Source organism: Corythoichthys intestinalis, chromosome 2, assembly GCF_030265065.1.
Source record: "Corythoichthys intestinalis isolate RoL2023-P3 chromosome 2, ASM3026506v1, whole genome shotgun sequence".
Classification (NCBI taxonomy): domain Eukaryota; kingdom Metazoa; phylum Chordata; class Actinopteri; order Syngnathiformes; family Syngnathidae; genus Corythoichthys; species Corythoichthys intestinalis.
Genome location: NC_080396.1, coordinates 40,369,257 through 40,380,932, shown reverse-complemented (window position 1 = coordinate 40,380,932; position 11,676 = coordinate 40,369,257). Strand labels below are relative to the sequence as shown.

The following is an 11,676-nucleotide window of genomic DNA, read 5'->3' as shown; positions in this document are numbered from 1 at the left end:
GTGAGTAACCTGAGGAAAAAACTATTTTATACAAAATCTAATCCTAACTATAATCCCCTTATCCTCCACTATTTGTTTACTAATGTATTCGCTTTATTTGGCGCTCCCGTAAAAATAATGATGATGTGCTAACTGTGTAATTTTGGTGACCAGGGACTAGTCTGGTGTGAAAGGAAAGTCTTAATTTATTCTTGACTACGCCTGTTTTTATAAGAATAAAATGTGCTTTTCAACCCTCATAGATAAGCACTTTGAGATTTTATTGAGTGGGCCTCCACTGCTGATTTGATTTGTGCTGTAATATTTACTAGAAAAAAGTGAAAAACCAACATCTGCAAAATTCTGTGGATACTGCAAGGTCCCAAAATGAGCCTATATTTTTGTCTGAGCAATTTTAGTGTTAGCAAAGACGAGTCATAGACTACAACATGGACAAATAAGTTGCATGTCGTAACAGAGCTCCATCTTGATCCCCGCCCCCTTCTGATATTAAGTCGTTTCTATTCAATGTATTGGTTATATTCTTGTTGTGCCATGTAATATCAGCTTGAGCCTTTAAACATTTCACACATTCAAGTCATTGCGCTGTGGTCAGGAAGGAGTAGATTGCACACAAGTAAGCGGAGACACCTCACTCTATTACCGACCTGAAGGTATAATATTAGTCATCTCTGCCAATAGGAGCAAAGCTAACAGGCAAACCATGTGACAAGGTGCAACAGCATACAAATCGATGGCACAAAACAGATTGCCTTGCCGAGATTCCCTTTTGCTGACAGGCCACGGGGTAGTTTGTGCTTTTAAAAAATAGCGACATCTTTTAAGGTGACCTCTGGAGTGCTTCTTATAAAATTACCAGAGACAGAAATCCATTTGCAACTGCACCATAACGCTGAGATTACATTGTTACTTTAGAGCCTCGGTGCAAATTAATTTGAGGTTCATTTCATGTATTATATAAATGGATGGTGGTGGGAAAATTAAATCCCAGTGTTGCACATTTCTATATATTGTTTTATTTCTGCAGACAGTGTTTTGGATCACTGTGCTTACCCTTCATTTGGACAGTGGGGCAGGGTTCCAGCAGATTTAACTCATCCACGGCCTTCAAAGGACAAACACTAAATACAATAGCAGCTCAATTGTTCTTTTAGATGCTTATACTTTTTGTCTATCTAAAGACACTTGTAAAACTGCTACTAACAATTGCAGTCACACATGGTTACATTTCTGACATTGTTAACAATACACAGTAAATACCGTACAGTACATGCATTACCAGTACAGTACCTCTGACACCTTTCTAAATGTAATGAGATCTAATTCTATATATGGATCAAAAATTGTTGCTTAGTTTTTAATGGTTGAAATAAAAACTATTTACCTTATTTTTCGGACTACAAGTCGCACCAGACATAAAATGCCCAACGAAGAGAAAAAAACCATATAAGTCGCACCGGATTATAAATCGCATTTTGGGGGACATTTACATGATAAAACCCAACACATAGAACACATCTGTCATCTTGAAAGGCAATTTAATATAAAAATACAATAGAGAACAAAATGCTGAATAAGTGTACAGTGCATGAACAGCGAAATGCGAATATACTGTCCTCACCAGGATGCTATGGCTTGGTCCTAGCTATACAGCGAGCTAAACTCCCAAATGACGATGCTTGACGTTCGTATAATTTGCGGATTCCGCAATTCCGTCCTCGATACCAAACAGGTCCGCATCAACGTAAATAAATGCACAAACGGTAAGCATGCGTTCGCTAGCATTAGCACATCGTTCAAACAACCACACCACTGGCTTTAAGTGTCCGATCGCGGGTGGAAAACACAACAACAACAGAAAAGATGATACACACAGGTGTTGCCTCTGTAGAGATATTTTACAAGCATATACAATGAACGTAGGTTCGCAGCTGTGTTTCTCTCTCGCTAACTCGCCCACTCACTCAAGCTGCGTAGCTGTCCGTTTTCTTCTAGCATGCGAGCGGTCTTCTTCACGTAAACAAGTGCGAGTGCGCCCTCACGTGGGCGTGAAAGCGCCACAAACTAAAAGCATGCATTTCAATATAAAAAAGTCAATAATACAATTGAACACACATTGCCAAAGGCAGAACGCGAACGTGGCCATAGCTATTAAGAGTTATTCAGATAACTACAGCATAAAGAACATGCTAACAAGTTTACCAAACCATCAGTGTCACTCCAAAACACCAAAATAACATGTGAAATGATATCCTAATGTGTTAATAATTTCACACATAGGTCGTTCCTGAGTATAAGTCGCACCCCCAGCCAAACTATGAAAAAAACGGCGACTTATAGTCTGAAAAATACGGTAATTACTTTGGATTGACAGTTTATTCATGTAGCACTCTTTTTTTGTACTGTAGTTTACAGTGTGGTAGAACTACACTGTTAATGAGAGGCATTTCTAGTATGTTTGCTTACCTCTTTCAGTGACACAGAAGGTCAAATTATTAGCATCAGCCTTCAAAATGATAGATTTTGACACAGTACACTAAAACCTTGGTTTTACTCCAACATCCCAAAATCATGCAAGGTTGGTCGACAGACCACTCCACTCCTTGTTAACATAACAGTTACATAACAGTCGGATTAATGTAAAATACAGTATGTTGTTAATCATTCACTCTGTCCGGTTTTCACTAAGTAAGCTTTCACCAAGCATTGAGAACTGAAAATGTGTAAATTTTCATGAATGGACTTGGCACTCTTTGAACCATCACCAGTCACACATATGGGAAGAGCACAATGTAAGTGTGAATTTGGCGGACATGTCACTGAAGGAGTATCGGAGCGTCTCCGCCTCTATCAGGGGACCTTGGAGCCATGTGTTGACATGCATCGCACTGTTAGCTACACCGCCTGGTCATATTGGGGACAGGAAAGAAGTGGCGGAACAGAAGCACTCCAGATGTTCTTCATCAGTGGGCCACAGGGGAAGTCTGTTACCACAACACCTGGCTCGTTCCCACTCTGTGCTCCCAGGCAAAGAGTGCAATGCTCTGCCACACTCTGCCAATCAGACACATAATAGATGCTCACTGACACAGGATGTAACATCTCTCAAAATCTTTTTAATGCAGTACCATAAGGTTAGGTGGGGGAAACAGGCTCTGTCTGGAAAGTAAAATGTTTTAGCTTTTGCAGCACCTTTCCTAATCTTTGTTGAAAATGTCATTGGGTCAAGATTTATTGATTTTCAGTATTTTTGTGTGGGAAAAAAAATCTAAATTTATGTGTAAAGGGAACTTTGTGTGGGTGTGTGCATGTGTGTGCGTGTCTGTTTTTGTTCCCTATGGACGCCGAAACGGTTCGACCGATTTTCTTAAAAATTTACAAATATGTACGATTAGCGTCTGCAAGTGTTCTTAGGTAAGTTTTGTATCAAAGTACCCTTGGTACATATTGAAAATCGATGATCGAACAAATCTGGTTGTAGAAGGAATCGCCCCATTTTAACCAAATTTGGCACACTCATAGAGAGTGACATTAATAGTGTTTTTCAGAGGTTCCAAGGTTGCAGAGCTTTCAATAGTGCAGAAAATCGGCAAAATCCCAAAAGTGAAATACAATGATTCCGCGTTTTCACGGTTAATGGGGACCCCCCCCCCCACACCCCCCTTCAAAAATCCACAAAGTAGAAGCAGAGCTTATTTAAATAATTTTTCTTCTTCTTTTCTTTGTGTGTGTTCAATGGATTTAGTTAGATTCAACAGCATTGGAAAGAGATACATACAAGACATGCTCTTTCCTTATATGTATATTTTTATAAATGTTTTTTAACCACTGCAAATGTAATAATTATGATATTAATGATAGAGATATATATAACCAATGATTTGAACATGTATACATGCATATATCTAAAATACTGTTTTTTGACATTTTTCAATTGAAAAAAATCTGTGATGGACTGAGGGTGCCAAGTTTGTAGCGCAAAGAAGTGAGGGATCACTGTACTTGATTGCTCCCAAACCGTATGTCGGATTTTAATGAAAATTGGCAGATTCGTTATTGGGGTCAGTTAAATGGAAATTTTCACACTGAAGCGCTAACAAATATAGCGACAAACTGAAAATCGATAAACCGTGAATAGGATTAATTTCAAAAGTGTTTTTTTTTAATGTAGGCCACAGTAAGTTCATGCTTTGCACGAAAAGGAAAATTAGGTCACTGAGCAGTGAAGTGGAAATTGGATGCTGCTGTGTTTAATTCGTACCTTAAAACGTGCCACTATTAATGGGTTCAAGCCTTATATGCCAGGGTAACAACGATTCCACCATTGAGGCAGGTGCCCCCAGAAGGGTACTCATGCAGCAGGGATTTTTAGGAACGAGGCAAAATCGACATGCTCTGGTATCCAACGTTCCGGTGACCCCTTTTCCCTTCACTCCTACCACGATAAGTGCCCAGCACCCAGCCCGTGGAAACCCATTAGATTTCAAAATCAGAGAATGATTGTCTCTTTAAAAGACCCGTCCGTTTTTTGCTTGATGCTGCTTAGTCCCTTTCACCTTACAAGCCTCACTACTTTGCCTACCTTACGTCGCTAAGCATGTTGATGTACTGATCGTCTACAACTTGCGGCCTAAGGTTTTAAGTGTGAAACCACTGAATTGGCAGCCAAAATCCATGGTGAGGCCCTGATTTCGAGGTGTCCTATGTGTCGATTTAACAAACCTTGGCCCAAACAACCCAACACAAGTAGTATGCAATGCTGGGCCATACTGCTTGCAAATAAATAAATGTCTTTTAAAGATAACTGATCATCCATCTTCTGCCGATTTTTCCAAGGTTGGATCGCAGGGGGAGCAGCTTCAGCAGGTAAGCCCACACTTTCCTCTCCCCAGAAATTCGTCCAGCTCTTCCATGGTTCAAGAGACATTACCAGGCTAGCCAGGCGACAAATTCTCTCCATTGTTTCCTGGGTCGACTCTGGGGCCCCCTCCATGTGGAACATGCCAGGAACACTTCATTAGAGCGGCGTCCAGGGGGCATCCTTATTATGTAGATGCCAAAGCCATCAGATCCGGCTCCTCTCCATGTAGAGGAGCAGCGGCTCTCCTCCAAGCCCCTTCAGAATTTGCAGGTTTCTCACCCTATCTCTAAGGACACCTTCCAGAGGAAACTCATTGCGGTCGCTTGTATCCATATATAACTTTTATTGTCAAATTCACCACTAACTGGGATGACAAGACTTGATATTGGCAAGGACCAGTGTCTATCTTATTTCACATCTCCAAGCAGATGTTTTTAGACCAAGTTTTGGCCAATTAGTACACACGCAAGACCATGGGTATTTGAAAGACAACACCACCACACTACAAATCAAAGCGGGTCCTCTCATTCCCTTTAAATGTCGCACATTCATGTTACATGGAGACATTGACAATATGCAGCGATCCATGCGTAACTGGAAACATTGTCACTGCGCTTGGCAAATTTGGCAACAGACAGTGTGAAGTGGCACCCTCAGTAAATGAACCGGTGATTTTAGTTTTTTTTTTTTTTCAGTTAAACAAGTCCAATTTTGTATTGCAGAAATTCTCACTCTATCATGGAAATCTGCAGTTTGTCATGATTTTGGTTTTGGTTTGTTTGTTTGTTTTTGGGTTTTTTTGTTTTGTTTGTTTTTTGGCATATGCACCCCACCCCAGTGGTTAATGGGACAGTTAGGATTAAAAACAATTGATTCCATCTACAAACAAATTTAGTCTTAAAGTGCGTATGATACCAAAAAGCATGTTTATTTCATATTTCACGCGGTGTTTTACGCTCCTGAATGAAATGGACTGCTTGGATGTGTGTGGAAGCGATCGTTTTATATATTCAATTTTTGAATGCCGCGCCAAGAAAATGAGTGACTTCCGGCTTCAGTCTCGGGTTTAGGACGAATGCGAATGTGACGTCACCCGGGTCAGCATCTTACAGTACAGCATTGCTTTATAGCATGGACTGCGCATTCAGCTGATTTTGCAGATTAATTCGTTTATTTTTCGCATCACGACAGCCAAACGGTTGCAGAAAATTGTTGCTGCACCATGGAGAGGTGTGTGAGTCTTTTTGGGGTTTCAAAAGGTTCCCATTCACTAGCGGATATTGGCCAAAACAAGCCCTACTACTGTGGGACCATTGGACTTACGAGGAAGTGAGGAAACATCGTGTTTTGTATTATGTCAAATACTGGAATACTGGCACATGTTTTAATACGGAGGTGGCTTACATTTTGTGGCTGACATCCTCCTTTTCCACAGAGAATGCCACTCTGCCGAACCGGCGGCTTGTCCCACATACTCCCACCGGGAGAGCGCTATACTCGGCTTCTTGCCCTCTTCTTGTGCCCAGTGTCTTGTCAAATTTTCCACCCAATCAGAAATTGCAACTTTGTGTTAAAAATGGCAGTGAATACAGCGATTACAAAATAAACACTACAAACTTTCTTTAAATAAAGGACTATTTACTTACGTTTGATCATGGACGAACATGTAGAAAAGTTCTCATTAGACACATTCTGCCATGTTAGCTGCACAACAGCTGCACGCCGTGTTTTCGCCGTGTAGTTTAGCATTAGTTTACGCCATATTCATGTCGACCATGTGGCAGCTACGCGCTCCTCCGACGTCGGCCAGTTTCTCCGGCGGTAAGTCTCCAGCTGCTTTCCCGGCAAACATGCTCTCCTGCCCGCAGCATGGGACAAGCTGAAACTTGCTCGCGGTCGGGCGGGTTGCCGATCGTCGAAGACAATCGATAACCCAGGTGTCGTGTGACATGATCCCGAGTAGTTTTGAGTGATTTTTCGCTTGGAAAGCCGAGAATAGACTTTGAAACATCACTCTGTTCGGGTTAGCATGTCGGCATGTGACGCCTCCTGGTTTGTTTACGCTCTCCAAAGCCAGGGGCATGGAAATGACAAAAGCCAGACTAACTCCGGTGGTATAAAATATAGTTTGGGAGGTGCAAGAAGTGGACAGTTTTCACCATTATGGAAGAATTTTGCCATGTCGTACTGAATGAATACATTTTTAATATTTCATATACCATTTAGTACAAGACTGTTATTTGTCATGATCATACCATTTATTTAGCAAATGGGGAAAAATACTTCGATAAAAAGAATATCCTTTAAAAATATTGGAGTAGAGAGACTGAAACAATGACATTTTGCGGCTCTCTTCGTCACAATTTCCTTGTTCTGAGTAATTCCCCCTATATAGACTGAATACTAAATCAGATGAAACCATGACCCTGCTGACGTCATCCTCTTGTTGGGGACGCTAGAGCCCTATAATGGTATGCGTGGCTAAACGGCAGATTAAAACACTAATTTCTCATCTGCGCTTTGCCAAATTGTTGTATGTAGTCGAATCGGCTCAAAATATGTTTATAGTTCAAATAATAATGCTTTTTAAGACTTTTTTTATCGTGCCGTACGCACTATAAATTCAGTTAATCACTGGTTAATAAAAGAGAGGACCATACTTATTCTGTTAACCTTTGTGTCTTGGACAGGTACTAATACTGTTAACATGCATAATCGTAGCAAATAAGAAATTGAAATATAAATATCGACACATGAAGCTCCAGTTTCAGTTAAACCAACATATTGTTTCATTGCATTCTATATAAATGCATGGTTGCATTTCACCTTGCAGTCATCAGTTTGGGAGCATTTGGTCTCCCTGTCTGGCAGTGAAGAGCAGTGAAAGTGAGGAGGGCAGCAGCCTGGGTGAAAAACGACAGATGCCACGCTCAATAATAGCAATGTTAAAATCTCCTTGACCTGCAGGTCCTCAAATAGCAACCCCAATTCGTTTCATATTTTCCTTGCTGGATCAATGGCAGCATAAATTTGAGGCTCAATGACAAGAATAATTTAAAACAGATCTATAAACGATAGAATGCTATTCCCTATGGTCACAGATGCATAACAATTTATTGGATTGGCAGGATGAACCTTGGAAAGATTTGCTTGTGTTGGGAGAAAAAGGCAAATGAAAGGGCCATACTACATTAAATTAAGCATGTGTGTGCATCGACATATCTTGAGCTTTTTCAACACTTTGTCTTTATGTGGCGAGTTCAAGTACATATTGAAGTATTGATCTTTCCTGAATTTCTTAGCTGTTTCTGCTCTGATCAGCAAGGATAGGAAGGGCAAATTGTTTAACATAGCTGAATAAATAATAATATCAATCAACACTCCCCCCTTACTGAAGTCAAATGAGAGTCTGACCACCTTGTAGGATGCAAAGCGTACATAAAGAATGTGAATTGTGAATGTGGTTTAAACAGCCTTAGAATGTATTCCTAGATTAAATAAAAATTAAAAATAAAACCCAAATTCCTTTTTTTTTGTTGTTGTTTTGTGTGAGTGTAAATTGAATTTAAGTGTGACCACATTGAGACATCTGGCGCGCTTATACCCGCCAAAATGTTCCAGCCTCTACGACACCATTCCCCCGCACAGAGGACGAGATTATTGGAGTTCCCGCTAATACCGTTTTGCACAGCATAAAAGCCTCTTGCTGATAAATATTAATTTGGGCCTTCATGATGTATTTGAAAATTCCAGCTAAAATGTCACCACATGGAACATTAATGCAATATTTCAAGGCCTGAGAGCAATATTGATTGCATTTATTTGACTCAGGGGAGGAGAAATAATTCTTCAACGTGGAGGCACATCTGGTACGCAAAGATGCGTAGCAGGGAATGAGAAAATACAAGATAACAATAAAAAGAAAATAGGGTTCATATTTAAATGTGTTATCATAGTGTTGTTTGAATACCACTGCCTTGTGGAACAAAAAGACAGATGAAAGAAAGGTTTAATTTTCTATAAAGCGAGACTGACACACGAAAAGAAAAGTTTGCTGTTTTCTGTTCTCTCTTTTGCAGCACGTCCCACAGAAGCAAAGATCAACTCTCCATGTCCTGGGGAGTCTCCTTTTCTGTGCACGTGCTCACTTTGCATTGCAGATATTGACTGCCAGTGGATGTAGGCGTCACACTGTCTTAGTGCGAATGAACTGAAATCTGAGGAAAGACACTTTGACCCTCAACATGATGCTCTGACTTTAGTCATAGTGTTAACATTGATCACAGCAGCCATTTCCTCTTATGCAAATTCTCATTGTTATTGTTTCCACTGTGTATTACCTCCAGGAGTTCACCGGCTAAATTTAGGCACACCTATACTAACACACAGTTGTAACCAAAAGTCCTTCTATACAAAGATCACAGTAGTTGGCTTTGTTCGAGGTGTTCACTTCCAGTAGTCTTGTGGTTAAAAGGGTTGTGGTGTATTTCTGCTTTATCTTGCAATGTTGCTTGATAACCATAATATTGGAAATGTCTCTGAGTATGATGTGTTGCTTTGCACCACCACAAAACTATAAAAATACTTTGTTTTATATATATATGTATATGCCAAATCCCTTACAATATCTTTTTTCAGAGCAGGAATTTGTAAATGATTTACAACTTACAAGGCGTTAAATTTAAAATGTATTTAGGGAAAATTAAGAGTGAAAATGCATAATTCTATCATCACAGTCTTTAAAAAGGGCACACTGTGTAGAAATACAGTTTTCAATTCTCCTCAAAAAGTGCGTGTATTGCAATAATGGAGTAGACCCATTTCTGCCCCATTAAACGCCGACTGGACTCACGAGGACATATCTCCCCTTGGTCTTTAAATCACTTTATTGATTAAAACAAAAATATATATATATATATACATACACATATATATTTTATTTATTTATTATTTTTTTTAAATCCATCTTAAAAATTAAGCAAGCATCATTTTTTTGAAATGATTTCTCCATCCATTCCTTCTCTTTGTGTTGTTAAAAGTTCATCACTGGAACACAGTAATGAAAACCTGGAGGAATTTTGTACACTTTGGATTCTTGTCACACATTTCATTAAAACTTTTTTTTAGACACTTGCACGGATGAAATATCCAGGGGCCCGCATCTTCATCCTTCACTCCACTAGTAATCAGGAAGTTTTCATCCAAAAACACGACAACAATAAATGAGGCAGCCAAGGATGTCCTTAATAATGAATTTACACCACACCCCAAGACAGCGGCTTAAAAAAAAACAAATACCTTTAAACACCATCTGTAGCACGCACCTGGGAAGTTGGCTTTGTGTAGCAGAGTGAGAAGGGAAATCACATTTTTCTGGAACAGACAATGTGAGCATTTGAATAAGAAATGGAATGTTATATCTCAATTCCCAAATTATGTATTAAAATGAAGCATGGAAAAAAAAGGAAAACTGACAGTTTTTTTTTTTTTTTTTTTTTTTTAGGTACAGCCAAACTCAAACAACAGTAAAGAAATTACAGTAGCTTTGTATTTTTGCTGGAATGCATTACATTGCATTCTAACCTTTAACATGGATTTTACCCTTAACATTTCTCATCAATCCGTACCCTTCAGTCCGCATACAGTGGTACCTCTATTTACCACATTAATTGGTTCTAGAAGTAGTCTCGTAACCCCAAAATTCCATGAATAGAGACGCGTTTTACATGTAAATGCCCTAATCCATTCCAAGCACTACTGACACGCCACATTAAATTTTATAATTGGGGTAAAAACGGAATAAAACAACAGCCAAACACATTGAATTATCCAAATCATTTCAAATACCTAATCCAACCGTTAATACCTGTAATGAGGTAGATAATAGAACAAAATGCAAGGGGGAAAAAAAAAGAAAAATATACAGTATATTTTACCTTTCAAGTGAGGCAATGTCCTCTTTCACATGATCGATGGTGCCAATCGCCTATCTCACTCTTCGTGGCGCAAAAATGCGAGGAGACCTATGCTCTGAGTGCCACTAATGTAATGAACCATCTGTGGGCTATAAAAAAATCTCTTCGTGAGTGAAAAACACGGGGAGCCTTGTGCTCATTTTGCTCAGACGTCGACCCACTATATCAACAACGACATCGTCGCGCCTGTGCACGTCATCATACTGCGACTCCCAAATTGAAACGTCATCAACAATAGGCCAATAGGAAAGCGGAATTCCATTGCAGAAGCATGATGGGAAAGAGTATGACCAATAAGGTAGCAGGATCTTATGGCGCGACATTTGAAAGCAGAAAGCAGGAAGAACACACACTAACGTCGTTTAGACCCCAAACTTTTGCACGGTAGTGTATGTATTTTTGCCTCTCGTAACCTGAAATTTCTTTCTTAACAGAACGGAAGTTCAGATTTTGTCAGGCTCCTGGCTGGGCAAGTGTCTATCATCCAATTACAGGACCAGCGCCTGACAGGTGGAGCGACGGCAGCTGTCTGCAATCATCAACAGCCTACATAAGCCAGCCAGAACTCCACCACGTCGCTGTATCGTCTCTTTCAGTTCACTGTCAGGGCCTTTTTGCGTTTTGAATATTTCAGTGTGGACTCAACTGATCATCGACCCATTTGCTTTGTTCCAGGATCTCGTCTACGCCTCTTGTTTTTGGTACCTTCGTCCAGACGCTCAACACCACAGACTCCACAGCACTGTGATTAATAAACTGCTTGAACTCAGACCCTCGTTATCTCTCGTGCCTGTTTTTGGGGTTCTCAGACCAGGATCATAGCAGCACGATCCAGCCAGA

General features: G+C 40.0%; 1 long non-coding RNA gene across 2 annotated transcripts; it reads right to left on the bottom strand.

Annotated features, from left to right (window-relative positions):
• Positions 1-1,056: 1,056 nt before the first annotated feature.
• Positions 1,057-11,042, bottom strand: LOC130911995 (uncharacterized). 2 transcript variants are annotated; one of them, XR_009062513.1, is made up of 4 exons: positions 10,798-11,042; positions 10,160-10,234; positions 7,688-7,764; positions 1,057-3,054 (listed from the first exon to the last, which is right to left on the bottom strand). It is a non-coding gene; the product is annotated as an uncharacterized LOC130911995 (long non-coding RNA). The 2 variants fall into 2 exon arrangements; XR_009062512.1 differs by having other exon boundaries at positions 10,186-10,234.
• Positions 11,043-11,676: the final 634 nt, after the last annotated feature.